At 40.0% G+C, this 15,843-nt stretch overlaps 1 long non-coding RNA gene across 1 annotated transcript in view; it reads left to right on the top strand.

Moving 5' to 3' along the window:
• Positions 1-29: 29 nt before the first annotated feature.
• The window catches only part of LOC115943498 (uncharacterized), a 26,213-nt gene continuing 10,399 nt past the window's right edge, over positions 30-15,843 (top strand). Inside the window, exons 1-2 of the long non-coding RNA XR_004078065.2 lie at positions 30-127; positions 4,621-4,774. This is a non-coding gene — a long non-coding RNA (uncharacterized LOC115943498). The remainder of the gene's footprint in view (positions 128-4,620; positions 4,775-15,843) is intronic.

Genomic DNA, 15,843 nt, shown 5'->3' with positions numbered 1-15,843 from the left:
GCCCCGGCCCGCCCCGCCCCACTCGCTCCGCCCCCGCTCGCTTCTGCCCGCAGCAACCCGTTCCCACGAGCGCTGCCGTGGGGGTTGCACGCGCGTCCCGGCTGCCGCCACCCAGCTGGAGTTTCAGGTAAGTCGCAGGAGCGTCCCTTGGGTTCCCGAACGCGGGGCTGGGACTCCCTAGGCCCAGGCTTCCTACCCCAGGAGAACCGCCCCGCGAGGTCTGGGACATCCCTGGGCCGGGAGAACCCCGAGCAGTGCCACCTGTGGGTGACTGGGCACTCTGTCGGAATTAGGGGCCGCACCTCCCCTTCCGCTGAGCGGTGGCGGGTCAGGCGGGATGACACGGTGCAGTGGAGCGAAACAAGAGTTTTATGAAAAGAGTAAGTCTTTTTCTGTCAAACCTGAGGCATCGGAGCATATCTGGTACACTTACAGGGTCACGTGCATTCGCTATTAATGTATTAACACTTCACTCACGGAAGAGTAGAAAACAGCACTTGTGTAAGACTTACTATGTGCCAGGCACTGTTTCGGAACTTTACAGGTGTTAACATTTATACAAAGTATACGTTATATCAGAAACCCCCATTTTACCTGTGGTGAAAGTGAGGCACAGAGAAGTTAAATAACCAATCTAACTAATGTCACCCGACTTAGTGAATTGAAAAGCTGGGATTTCAATCCAGGTAGTCCTCCCCTGGAGTCGGTCGGCCCTCTAAGCCACTGCTATCCTGACTCACCAGAATCTGCGTGTCCACCGTATGCGGTGAACTCTTTACAGGCCTGGGGAAAACAAGACAAGGGCTCTGGCCTCAAAGAGCTTTTATTCTAGTCTGGGGAGAAAGACAGTAAGCAAGTACAAAATGAAACCACTGCACGTGTGAGAAGTGTCTGGACTATAAGAAAGCAGCGTGGTGGCTTTGAGTGTGATGGGGGGAGGGAGGCTGCTTTACACCGAGGGATCCTGGACACTTCTCTGAGAAGGTGACAGTGGAGCTTGAGCACTTAATGAGAGGACAACCTGAAGATGAAGCTAAGGGAATGGCAAGTCCATTAATAATTATTATAGTTCATGCTTGTTCGGGACTTTACAACATACATTATCTCTCCTTTGACCATGCAGTAACCCTGAGAAGTCTGACAAGGTTCCATTTTACAGAGGCGGGGCGGACCCTAAGGGTTGGGAAGTCTAATGACTTGCCTAAGTCATTAGGTAGGAAAAGGGGGGGATGGTGGATGGGAAGATGGCACAGAATTGAACCAAGGCCTTCTGATGCCAGATCTTCTCACACTCTGTTGGGGGGGCCTTGAGGATAATGACCCGTACTCAAAATGAATCTAGTAAAATTCTCTTTTGTCATCTACTGTCTCTTCCCGGCCCCCATCTCTCCTTGCCTCTTATCCCATTCAGAAACTACTGTTGACCGGTTGACATGATTTCCCTCAGGGCAGGTGTTCTTTGAGGGAGCAGAAGTGAAATTATATGCCAAAAAAAAAAGTGTGTGTATGTAGAAAGTTATAATTATTTATTGTGGTAATAAAGTTGGTTTTCTCCCAAGAAAAACGCTCATCACTGGGTGTTATACGCAAACAATGAATCATGGAACACCACATCAAAAACTAATGATGTAATGTATAGTGATTAACATAACATAATAAAATAAAATTAATCAAAAAAAAGAAAAATGCTCATATACATAAGTGAGAGGACTTAACACTTCCATCAAATCGGCTGATTCCAAAAAGGTAGGAGAGCCACTGTCTTAAAGGGTTAACTGATACTATGGTGGTTAAAAGAACCGATTTCCAATTCACTTTGCCTGTGCTTGTTGGGTGACTCTGGTGGCTCCAATTTCTAGCTTAATGGAAATGAGGTTCTCAAAGTTGATGAAGTCTGACTGAAAAGGCGGCAAACCCAAACCCTCATATTACCCCTTTGTAAAGTTTTAAAACTAAAAGAGAGGAAAATATCTATATTATCCCTCTTAGTTCTCAAGAAAACCAGAGAGAACTGATCTGTAAACAAAATACCTAGATAACAGAATTCATTATCAGTGATAATTGAGGTAGTTTCCATAATGTTATACTGTGTCCTAAAGAAGACATTCATTACGTTATCAATGTAGGTAGGTGGTTGCTGCAGGTGTATCATCCCCAAAGCATGTAGCATAGAGTACTGGCAATTGTTTTCAGCAGAGTGTTGATAAGAAGAGGGACAGAGATAAAGATAGCAAGAGAGACTTTTTTATAGAACTTCAGCTACACAGATGAAAAGGTGTAAAACTGAACTCAGGATGTGGTGGTCTAAAAAAAACCATTTAATCTTTATTATTTCTTATGTGAAAAGTTCAGTATCTTTAATAGAAAACAGAATACAGTTTAGGCCTATATAACTCAGTTTTTACACTGGGTCCTCATCAAAAGAAGGAATGTGGTCATGCTCGACTTAAAACGATTTCTCCTTCTGCCTTCAAAGAGAAAATTTCAACTATATTATTACTGTCTTCTTTATTTTAAAATAATATTGAGGCACAGGAAAAAAGGCATTTATGTAGACTTCTCGGAGACAGGGACTCCCTTCTTACAAGATATCCCCATGGCTTCTATAAAATTCGTATGTTTAGATGGGCAGTATCAGGTTGACATAACGCTAGTTCCTTGAGAGAAGAAAATGCTTCTTTTTAACTTGCACATAGATCCCACATTGTGCATTAAAAGACACACGGAATCAACATGGGAGGTTTATAAATAAAATGATGTTTGTATTTAGAGCTCATCACACTTTTTTTTTTAATCTCTGGCTTTCTTTTATAACTTCCTTCCTACTCAAAAAAGACCTGACCCATCCTGCCTGAATACTACATGTTTGTTCAATGAATGAATGATGACAGTGATGAAAATAGTATAGACCTTATCAGTCTTTTATCAACAGTCTGTTCCTAAGAGAAAATGACTTCACTGTGGTGGTATGATATATCTGCTTCTCTTTCCATCACGTACTGAAAGTAGTTGCTTCTTTGGAACTACACAGAAGGAAAGGAAGAGGTTTTTTGTTTATTTGCTTTTTTAAAGTATGCACCACATCCATCATGGGGCTTGAACTCACAACCCTGAAATCAAAAGTTGTACACTCTACCCACTGAGCCAGCCAGGCGCCCCCTGTAGGAAGGACTTTTAAATGTTGGACATAAAATCAAGAATTATATTCCAGGAACAGTTGCTAAATAAATCATTCAAAAGAAAGAAAAAGCATCAGATATAAAGTATGTTTATAAGATCATCACTAATAATAATATAATAATCAAATGCTCAATAACAAGGAAATATTTAAGCAAAACTTATCAATAGCATGGAATGTCAGGCTGTCACTAAAAATAATATATAGGTTAATAAAATAGGAATGTAGAGAAAAACATGAACATTGAGTGAAAAAAGTAGAACACAATGCTTTATGTATCCTGTGATTGCAACTGAATATAAATCGTGTGGGAAGAAAATTGTTGGGTTGAAAATAAGAATAGTGATTAGTAGTTATTGAGGGGGTTGCTATGTACCAGCCTCTGTTTCCAGTACATTAGTTTAATTCATCTAATTTTCACAACAGCTGTGTGAGGAAGGTACAGTTGTTATTTTTGTTTTACTAATAAGGAAACTGAAACCGAGAAGATCTGAGTAATTTGCCCAAAGTCACACTGTTAGTGAGTGGCAAAGCTAGGATGTAAATATAAAGCAGTATGACTCTAGAGTTTGCACATTTACCAACTCAAATCTGGCAGAGAAAATCATGTTTGAATCGTAGATCATGGGTTTTGTTGTGTGTTTATTTTTTTTAAGATTTTTTTTTTTTTAAAGATTTTATTTATTTATTTGACAGAGAGAGACACAGTGAGGGAGGGAACACAAGTAGGGGGAGCGGGGGAGGGAGAAGCAGGCTTCTGGCTGAGCAGGGAGCCCGATGCGGGGCTCGATCCCAGGACCCTGGGACCATGACCTGAGCCAAAGGCAGATGCTTAACGACTGAGCCACCCAGGCGCCCCAAGATTTATTTATTTATTTTAGAGAGCATGCCTGCCTGCCCTCTTTCTTTGCCCCATGAGGAGGAGGAGGGGCAGAGGAAGAGAGAGAAAATCTCAAGCCAACTCCTTGTTGAGCGCAGAGCCTGATGCAGGGCTTGCTCTCAGGACCCTGAGATCATGACCTGAGCCCAAATCAACAGACAGTTAACCAACTGAGCCACCCAGGTGCCCCATGTTTTGTTTTGTTTTTTAATATCTCCTTGTATAATGTTTTTATGTTGATTTAATAGTAATCAAAAACTTTTTAAATTGCAAAAGTCAGAAAAGAAGGCACAGAGGTAAAACCAGATTACACTCAGAAGAGAGAGATACAAAGGTGAGAAACCTACTGAGTGAAACCCTCTGGGTTTGACCAGTTTATGTTTTGGATTAGGATATAAATAGTGTTTCAAATGAGTGCAATATATCAACAACTTGATAGTTTATGAGAATTGAGATAAAATGAGGTATGTCACAACAGATGTTATATTCATTATTATTACTATGAATAAAAAGTATATTCTGGCCTGATGTTGTACTTGTACTTGCTGTTCCTTCTGCCTAGGATGCTCTACACCCAGGACTTTTTGAAGCTGCCTTTTCAACAGTGACAGTCATGAAAATGTGACCATCACTGCATTAGCAGAAAACCGAAAACACTGATGAACAATCCTGAAAAAAAATCCCCATTATGGTGGAGCTTACCTTCTAGTGAAAAGGTTAGTCATTTAAAATCTGATTTAGGGCGCCTGGGTGGCTCAGTTGGTTGGGAGACTGCCTTCAGCTCGGGTCATGATCCCAGGGTCCTGGGATCAAGTCCCACATCAGGCTCCCTGCTCTGCGGGGAACCTGCTTCTCCCTCTCCCACTCCCCCTGCTTGTGTTCCCTCTCTTGCTGTGTCTCTCTCTGTCAAATAAATAAATAAAATCTTTAAAAAAAATAAAATAAAATAAAATCTGATTTAGTTGCAAGTTAACATCCCCTCTTGGTAGGTAAATAATGGTCCCCAAAGATGTCCAACTATTAAATCCCTGGAACCAGGAATATGTTAACTTATATGATAAAAAGACTTTGTAGATGTAAGTAGGTGAAGGATCTTGAGATGGGGAGATTATCATGGACTATCCAGGTGAGCCCCGTGTAATCACAAGGGTCCTGCAAGAGGGAGGCAGGAGCTTCAGAGTCAGAGAAGGAGAGGTGATAAGAGAAGCAGAGGACAGACAGAGAGCAAGAAAGAGATTTGAAGATGCTACACTGTGGCAGCTTCTAGAAGCTGGCAAAGGCAAGGAAACAGATTCTGCCCTGAAGCCTCCAGAGGCAACCAGCCCTGCTGACAACTGGATGTTAGCCCAGTGAAACTGATTTTGGACTTCTGACCTGCAAAACAGTAAAAGAACACATTTGTGTTGTTGTAAGCCAGTAAGTTTGTGGTACTATGTTCCAACAGCAATAGGAAACTAATAGAGCCCTTAATAAGAGTTTATTTTTTCTTATCTATAAGCTGTCTACGTCAGACTGACATGATGTCCATAGTGTCAGGGCCCCAGCTCCTTCTGTCTTTTCATATGGGTGAGAGAACCTAGACAGAAATATGAATATCTCCAGAGACTCATGATTTGGGCATCAGGCCTTATAGTCACCCATATCAGTGTTTCTCAAAGTGGTGTAAGGTATAAAGCCCTTTAAGAAAAAAAAAAAAAAAGATTGATTGATTGATTGATTTTAGAGAAAAAGAGAGAGAGAGAACATGAGCAGGCAGGGCAGAGGGAGAGGGAGAGAGAAAAACTCAGACTGTTCTGAGTGCAGAGCCCAGCGCAGAGCTCAATCTCATGACTCTGAGATCTCGACCGGAGCCAAAACCAAGAGTATAAAGCCCTTTTAAACAAAACATTTTCATCCTTAGTCAGTTAACTATATATAAATATAAAACTAGTTATGTATTACTTAAGTTTATAGCATTTTATACATATTTAAAACCAAAATAGATTTATACAATAAATTCAAACAAGAATATAAAACCAATTATTGAGGCCACACACATACCCACACTGTAATGTCATTGGAGGTCACGTAGGAAGCAGTCCCAGGAAATTCCTATCCCCCTCAGCCAGGGAGGCATCACTGAAAACCTGGGAAAGAGCTGGAACTCCCAACCCCACCAGCAGGAATAGGGAGCACCTCCCTTGATTGTCAATGGAGGCAAAGTGGGAAACCTGAACTTCTAACTCCAACTGGTAGATGGTGGAGACATTGCCCCCCACCTTCCTCTGCCAAAGTAGTGTGAGAAGAAGTCAGTTAAAACAAGGATTAAATACAATCAAGAATCTTCATAACGTAATTCCCCAAATGTCCTGGTTTCAATCAAAAATAACTTGCTATATCAAGAAACAAGATCTCAAATTGAATGAAAAAAAAAGGTAATGAAGAGACAGCAACACCAAGATCACAGAGAAGTTAGAATTAGGTGACAAAGATTTTAAAGCAACCATCATTAAACTGATTCAACGAGCAGTTACAAACACCTTTGAAACAGATTTTTAAAAAAATAGAAAATCTCAGCAAAGAAATAGAAAGTCTCAGTAAAAAAGTAGAAGACCTAAAAGTTAACCAAGTGAGAATTTTAGAACTGAAAATACAAAAACTAAAATTTTATAACCCCAAGGACGGGGTTATAAAAGCCCAAGGATGGGCTTCAGCAGAATGCCTGAGCCATAGGAAATTAGTGAACTGGAAAGAGCAATAGAAGTTACTCAATCTGAACAAACAGGAACAAAACAAAGCGAATCCATGAAAAATCCTATGGGAATATAACAAAGGATCTTCCATTTGTGTCTTCAGAGTATTAGAAGAGGAGAAAGAACAGGGCTGGAAAAGGACTCAAAAAATAATAGCTGAAAACTCCGTATTTTACAAAATCTGTAAACCTACAGATCAAGAAGTTAAGCAAATTTCATGCAGGATAAAGGCAAAGAAATCCACACTAAGACACGTTGTAGTCAAACTTCTTGAAAGACAGAGAAAAAAATCTTAAAAACAGTGGGAGAGTCATAACATCTTACCTATGGAAGGAATACAGTTCGAATTCAGAAACCACGCAGAAGGAAGTAGCACAACAGTTTTGAGTGCTAAAGTAAAATAATGGCCAGCCAGCCCACAATCCTATACCCAGCAAAAATATTCTTCAAAAATGAAGGAGAAACCAAGTCAATTAAGACAACAAATTAAGATAATTTGTCATCAGCCAACCTACCCTAAAAGAATGGCTAACGGAAGTTCTCCAAACAGAATGGAATTGGGGAAAAAAAGGAATCTTGGAATTATTCCATCAGTGAAGAGAGAGCACAGTAAGTAAAAATATTGGTAAGTGCAATAGACTTTCCCTCTTCTCTTCCTTTTTCTAAATTACAATGGATAGTTGAAGCAAAGATGATAACATTATCCAAGTGGTTCTAAAAGTATATGAAAGAAGTATTTAGGACAATTGCAAATAAAAGAGGATACATGTTTGTAAGGGGAGCTAAAGTTTCTACATTTTCTTCACACTGATAACATGATGGCACCTATAGAAGTTGTCAAACCTAGAGCACTGACTAAAGAAGCTATACAAGGAGATATATACTCAAAATTACTGTATTTATAGTGAAATAGAATTGTAAAGATATCACTTTCTCAACAGTTAATAGAACAAGTAGAAAGCTAGCAAGGATATAGAAAAACTCCCAACAATACCATGAGCTGAGAGAATCTAATTGACACTTGGAGGATACTCTACCCAATAGTGGAATACACATGGAATATATACCAAGATAGATCATATCCTGGGCCATAAAACAAACTCCAGCAAATTTAAAATAATAGAATTCATACAGAATATGTTCTCTGATCAAAATAAAATTAAATCAGAAATCAATGTCAGAAAGATACCAGGCAAATCTCCAAACCAATGCTTGGAAACTAAACATTGTATTTATGAAGAATTCATGTATCAAAGAGGAAATCATAAGGGAAAATAAAAAAAATAAACTAAGTGGAATAACATCAAAATTTGTGGGACACAGCTAACAGTATTGAGAGATAAATTTATAGCAATAAATGCATACAGTAGAAAAGAGAATTCTCAAATCAATAATCAGTATCTCTCAAACAAATAATCTATGCTCAAATCAATTATCTATGCTCCCCTTTTAGAAACTGAGAAAAGGAAGAGCAATATAAATCCAAAGCAAACAAAAGGAAACAAAACTAAAAGCAGAAATCAATGCAATTGAAAACCAAAAAACAGAGAAAATCAATGAAAAAGCTGGTTCTTTAGAAAGATGAATAAAATTGATAAACACCTAGGAAGACACAAAGATAAAAAGAAAGAAGACCCAAGATACCAATATCAGGAATGAAACAGGAGTATTGTTACAGACCACTCCAACATCAAAAAGATGATAAAGGAATATTACAAACAACTCTATACATATAATTTTTTAATTGAAATATAATTGCCCTCCCTGCTCAGCAGGGAGTCTGCTTCTCCCTCGGACCCTCCCCCGTCTCATGCTCTCTCTCTCTCAAATAAATAAATAAAATCTTTAAAAAAAAAAAAAAAAGAAATATAATTGCCATATAACATTAGATTGGTTTCAGGTATACAACATAATGACTCGATATTCGTATATATTGTGAAATGATCACCACAAAAAGTCTAATTAACTTCCATCACCATTACATAATTACAGATGTTTTTCGACAAACATAAATTTGACAATTTAGATGAAATAGACCAACGATTAAAAAGTACAAATTACTACAACTCACCTAATATAAAATAAGTGGGAAAACCTATAACGATTAAGGATTGAAGATGTAATTTTAAAATTCCCCAAATAGAAATCTTCAGACCAATGGTTTTGCTGGAAAATTCTAATGCTTAAAGAATAAACACTAATTCTTCACAATCTCTACCAGAAAATAGAAGAAGAAAGGACAATTCCCTATTCTTTTTTTTTTAAAGATTTTATTTATTTATTTGAGAGAGGGAATGAGAGAGAGCACAAGAGGGGGGAGGGTCAGAGGGAGAAGCAGACTCCCTGCTGAGCAGGGAGCCCGATGCGGGACTCGATCCCGGGACTCCAGGATCATGACCTGAGCCGAAGGCAGTCGCTTAACCAACTGAGCCACCCAGGCGCCCCTCCCTATTCATTTTTAAAGCTAGTATTACCCTAATGCCAAAACCAGAGAAAAACAATACCAAAAAGGAAAACCGCAGACCATTATCCCTCATGAATATAGACATAAATATTTTAACAAAATAGCAAATAGAACTCAGTTAAAAAGAATTACATACTATGAACAAATGGGGTTTGTTGCAGAAATGCAAGACTGCTTCAGTATTTGAAAAAAACAGAGACAAAAACTTGCACTGTGGAAAACATTTTGCAGTTCCTCAAAAAGTTAAACACATAATTATGACCCAGCAGTTCCACTCCTAGGTATATACCCCCAAAGAACTGAGAACAGGTACTTAAATACTTGTCTACAAATGTTCAAAGCAACATTATTCAAATAGCCAAAAAGTGAAGACTACCAAAATTTCCATCAGTTGACATACATATACAGTGGAATATTATTCCACCATTAAAAGAAGTGAAGTATTGATACATGCTACAACATGATGGACCTTGAAAACATGCTAAGTGAAAGAAGTCAGACACAAAAGGCCACATGCTGCACTCATTTCATTTATATGAAATGTCCAGCATAGGAAAATCCATAGAGACAGAAAGTAGGTTACTGGTTGCCAGGAGATAGAGGTAGGGAGGGAATTTAGGACAAACTGCTAATAGGTATAGAGTTTCTTTTGGGGGTGATGGAAATGTTGGGGAATTAGGTGGTTGTGATGGTGATAAAACATAGTATATAAAATTTTTTTAAAAACCTGAAGTCTACACTTTTTTTTTTAAAGATTTCATTTATTTATTTGAGAGCGCACACACATGAGCAGGGGGAGGAGCAGAGAGAGAGGGAGAAGCAGGCTCCCTGCTGAGTAGGGAGCCCAACGTGGGACTACTCGATCCCGGGACCCCGGGATCATGACGTGAGCCGAAGGCAGACACTTGACCAACTGAGCTACCCAGGCGTCCCTGAAGTCTACACTTTAAAATGGTGAATTTTAGGTTATGCGAATTATATCTCAATTAAATAAAACTTTGGCTTTGTGAAAGTCCCTGTTAAGAGGATGAAAAGACAAGCTATATACTGGGAGAAAATATGTGCCAACTGTATATCTGATAAAGACTAGTATCTAGGCTATATACAGATCTCTAAAAACTCAACAGCAAAAAACCAAACAATCCAATTAGAAAAATGGGCAAAAGACATGAAGCTACATTTCACCAAAGAGCACATACAGATAAGCAAATTAATACGTGAAAAGATCTTCAACATGATTAAATGCTTGGTAAGTGCAAATTAAAATTATAATGAGGTAACACTAAACAACTATCAGAATGGCTGAAATAAAACATACTGACAACATCAAATGCAAGTAAGGATGTAGAGAAATTTGATCATTCATACATTGCTGGTGGGAATGTAAAATGATACAGCTACTCAGGAAAATGGTTTGGCAGTTTCTTTAAAAACCAAACATATAACTATCATATGACCCAGCAATTGTACTTAGGCATTTGTCCTGGAGAAACAAAAGCTTAAGTTCACACAAAAACCTATATTCAAAGTTTATAGTAGTTTTCTTTATAATAGTCAAAACCTGGGAAAACCCATATGTCCTTCAATGGGTGAACAGTTAAACTGTAGTATATTATACCAACTACTCAGCAACAAAAAGAAACAAATTATGCACTCATTTGACACACCCAACAATCTGCATAAATCTCCAGAGAATTATACTGAGGGAAAAGAGCCAATAAAAATGGTTACATACTATATGATTCCATTTATATAACATTCTAGAAATAACAAAGTTATAGAAATGGAGAAGAGATTAGTGGTTACTAGGTATTAAGAAGGGAATGGAGGCAGAACAACATGGGTATGGCTATAAAAGGGCAATACTAGGGATCTTCATGGAGATGGAAATGTCAACCTGACTGTATCAGCATCAGAATCCCGCTTGTAGGGGCTCCTATGTGGCTCAGTTGGTTAAGACCTTTGGCTCAGGTCATGATCCCAGGGTCCTGGGATGGAGTCCCACATCAGGCTCTCTGCCCAGCAGGAAACCTGCTTCTCCCTCTGCCTCTGCCTGCCACTCCCCCTGCTTTTGCGCTCTCTGTCAAATAAATAAATTTAAAAATCTTAAAAAAAAAAAATTCTGCTTTGTGATATTGTATTATAGTTTTTTCAAGCTGTTACCATTGGGGGAAACTGGGAAATAGGAGATTTCTCTATAGTTTTGTCTTATAACTACATGTGAATCTATAATTAACTCAAAATTAAAAGGTGGATTAAAATCTTAATTAACAGCTGATAATGACAGTAGCCCACAATTACTGAGTATTTAATCCTAAGTATGGTTCTAAGCACTTGATCCATTTAATCTTCCCACCATCCCAACAATATAAATGTTCCCGATCTCAAGCAACAGACAGGTAAGCCCTGGTGTGCTGATGCTGCCTACTGCTCGGATCCCTAGGGGACTGGACAAAGCGAAAGCATAGCTTTGGCTAGGTTTGCCAACACTATTGCCAAACAAATTTGGATAAACTTGTCCCAAGAGAAGCCAATAACTCAAGAGGATTTGGGAAAGAGAAAGGGAGAAATGTATTTAGGGTGCCAGGAGCCAGAGGAGGCAGATTCAAGCCTTAACAACTAACCTGTCTGCCTGCAAGATGGGCACCTAGAGTTTTATAGGGAGAGGTTCAAGGGGTACATGCAGGAGAACACGTGGCGAGCAGATGATCATGGGTGGGGAGTGCTATGTGTTCAGCAGTGATCATGGGCAGGGAAGGGGATAGGCTCTTCGAAGCCATTCTGTCGCTATCAGGGCGTGTCTGGCCTGCCAGTTGGAATGTTCCAATCTTTGCCAAACACCTTCATCAATGCCTCAAGAAAATGTGATGAGAAGTAGGAATAATGGGCTTTAGTTAGAGTGTGAGTTAAGCAGTCTCATCGATTTCTAGTTTTAAGTGTTGGGTTCTGACGTAAGGACAGTCATTAGTCCCATTCAAGAGATGAAAAACCTGAGGGTCAGAGAATAAGTAATTTGCCCAAAGTTACATAATTAATAATTGGTAGGAATGTGATTCAATTTCAGGCCCCCTGGCTGCAGAGTCTATGATCTTAAGCACCATGTTAATAATCAAACAACTTGGCATATTCAGGCTTCTCAACTTTCCTTGAAATCACATCCTCATTCCTACTCTGCAACAGTGGCTGAGGATCAGTAGCTGCTGCCCCCTTCAGGCAGAGCATTGTTGCACATTTATCACAATGCCCACTACTCTCTATTCAATAGAGTCCATTTTAGGGGCGCCTGCGTGGCTCAGATGGTTAAGCATTTGTCTTTCGCTCAGATCATGATCCCAGGGTCCTGGGATCAAGCCCCATGTTGGGCTGCCTGCTCAGCGAGGAGTCTGCTTCTGCCTCTCCCTCTCCCCCGTAGTTGTGCTCTCTCTCTCTTTCAAATAAATAAATAAAATCTTAAACAAAAAATAGAGTCCATTTTATTACTCCCAGTTCACTTCATCCATGGATGTTACCACCAAATTCTGCAGACATTTAAGTTTTAGACCCTGGCATACAACATTACCTAGTGCCTGCAAAATGAAAAAGCCATGGAGGGGGAAAAATACATGTTAAAATTACATTGATTTAAACCTAACAAAGAAGAACCATTATAATTAATATGAAGTTTGAATTATATAATTTTTTTTAAGATTTTATTTATTTATCTGACAGAGAGACACAGTGAGAGAGGGAACACAAGCGAGGGGAGTGGGAGTGGGAGAGGGAGAAGCAGGCTTCCCGCCGAGCAGGGAGCCCGATGAAGGGCTCGATCCCAGGACCCCGGGATCATGACCTGAGCCGAAGGCAGATGCTTAACAACTGAGCCACCCAGGCACCCCTGAATTATAGAATATTTTTAAAGTAACTATAATAAAGCAGATGCGGATAGATACCGCTAATATTGCAGCATAAGTTATTGATTTTTAAAAAATAAGGAGCGCCTGGGTGGCTCAGTCAGTTAAGCTTCCAACTCTTGATTTCTGCTCAGGTCATGTTCTCAGGGTCGTGAGATCGAGCCCTGCATTGGACTACAGACTAGGCCTGGAGCCTGCTTAAGATTCTCTCTCCCTCTCCCTTTGCCCCTCCCCCTCCTTCCAATCTAAAAAAAAAAAAAATTAAAATAAAACAAAATCTTTCTCTGGGCCAGTTCTCCTCATGCTATTAATTACTTAGTTCATCCCTCTTCCAAACTAATGGCTGTTAGTCTCCCTTCCCTACCTCACCCCACTGTAGTAGCTGTCAGTGTCCCTCATATATCCCCTGCGCATTCACCTTTCCCCTACAAGGACAAGGTCATTCTCAGGCACCTTCTGCCGGAAAGCTTTCTCTTGGCTCCTCTATAGGGAGCAGGCCAGAAATGCCAGGGCAGTTAATCCTCAGGGAGCTGCCACCACCCAGTGATGAATGAGAACTGGAGGATACATACCAGTTTTCCTGCCCTTGGATGGGACAACTCTGAGTCATGTTCCCAGTGGATCCCAATAGGACTGAGACCCAGTTACCCTCTGTGGTAATCTGTTCACTAATACCGCTTCTTTCCCTTCCTTGTCTCTTTCCTGATGAGTGCTGTCTGGAATCCCCTCGTAAACAAACCATTTGCATTGAAATCTTTGTCTTAGGTCTGATGAATTCCCACCCTAGCCTAAGATACCCATCCCAGGAAAGACAGAGAAAGAGAGAGAAAGAGAGAAAGAAAGGAAAGAAGGAAGAAAGAAAGAAAGAAAGAAAGTAAGAAAGGAAGGAAGAAAGAAAAAGAAAGAGAAGGAGAGAAAGGAAAGGTGTCTTTAAAAACAGCATCACTCAGGAGGAAAGTGAAGATCAGCTGTGTTTCTAGCCCATTGAAAAGGATTAACCTGGTGGATTTTAGATGGAGAGATAACCTGCAGCTTTGAATTAAGAAGGAAGAAGGTGAAAGCAAAAATAATCTGAAATCCCAGTTCATACCATTTCCTCCTTACCTCTGAATTCATCCAAGTCTGAACTTCCAGTCACTTTACACTAATGAGTTTGCTCTCTACCCTGTGGCTCTGGTTACCCCTTCACGGACAACTGTTATGGACTGAATTTTGTCTTCTCACCCTCCCCCCAAATTCATAAGTTGAAGTCCTAACTCCCAATGTGACTGTATTTGGAGATTGGGCCTGTAAGGAAGTAATGAATCATAAAAGTACAGTCTTAATCCAGTAGGACTGGTGTCTTTTTTTTTTTTTTTTTAAGATTTTATTTATTTATTTGTCAGGGAGAAAGAGAAAGTACAAGCAGGGGGAGTGGCAGGCAGAGGGAGAGGGAGAAGCAGGCTCCCCACTGAGCAAGGAGCCCGATGTGGGGCTAGATCCCAGGATCCCAAGATCATGACTTGAGCCAAAGGCAGATTCTTAACCGACTGAGCCACCCAGGTGTCCCAGGACTGGTGTCCTTATAAGAAGAGAAGGAAACACCAGGAGTATGTGTCCACAAAGAATAGACCAGGTGAAGATACAGCAAGAGGGTGACCATGTATAAGCCAAAGACAGAGGCCTCAGGAGAGACCAAACCAGCTGTCACCTTGATGTTAAACTTCCAGCTTCCAGAGCTGTGAGAAAATATAATTCTATTGTTTAAGCCACCCAGTCTGTGGTATTTTTGTGTCAGCCCAAGTAGACCAACACAGCAACCCTCAACAAATGATGGACAATATTTGATGTGTATATGAATTTTTCTACCTCCAGTCCTTTGAACCAACAATGGGAATGAAGTCAATGTCCAAGGACTAAGTTTAGGCCCCCTCTCAAAGTTCTTGGGACAATGTAAGCCTGTGATTCTTGTATGATTCTGTGGAAGGGAGGACAAGGGCTTAAATAATAACAGATTTTATTTTCTGCCAGGTAAATGGGTGAGAGCTCAAAGCTGATGACATTTGGTTTAGAAAAGTAAGGACTATGAGTCAACAAAACCAAAGGCAACCGACAGAATGGTAGGAGATATTTGCAAATGTCTTATCCGATAAAGGGCTAGTATCCAAAATCTATAAAGAACTTAACAAACTCAACACCCAAAGGATAAATAATCCAACCAAGAAATGGGCAGAAGACATGAACAGACATTTCTCCAAAGAAGGCATCCAAATGGCCAAGAGACAAGTTAAAAAATATTCAACATCACTTGGCATCAGAGAATTATAAAAACCACAATGAGATACCACCTTACACTGATCAGAGTGGCTAAAATTAACAAGTCAGGAAATGACATATGTTGGCGAGGATGCGGAGAAAGGGGAACCCTCTGCACTGTTGGTGGGAATGCAAGCTGGTGCAGCCACCCTGGAAAACAGTATGGAGGTTCCTCAAAAAGTTGAAAATAGAGCTACCTTCTGACCCAGCAATTGCACTACTGGGTATTTACCCCAAAGATACAAACATAGTGATCCGAAGGGGCACCTGCACCCCAATGTTTATAGCAGCAATGTTCACAACAGCCAAACTATGGAAAGAGCCCAGATGTCCATCGACAGATGAATGGAAACAGAAGATGGGGGGGGGGGTGATGGAATATTATGCAGCCATCAAAAATGGAA

This window comes from Leptonychotes weddellii, chromosome 2 (assembly GCF_054177405.1).
Source record: "Leptonychotes weddellii isolate Sample4059 chromosome 2, ASM5417740v2, whole genome shotgun sequence".
Taxonomy (NCBI): domain Eukaryota; kingdom Metazoa; phylum Chordata; class Mammalia; order Carnivora; family Phocidae; genus Leptonychotes; species Leptonychotes weddellii.
The sequence above is the reverse complement of the archived record's forward strand: the minus strand, read 5'-3'. Positions and strand labels throughout refer to the sequence as shown.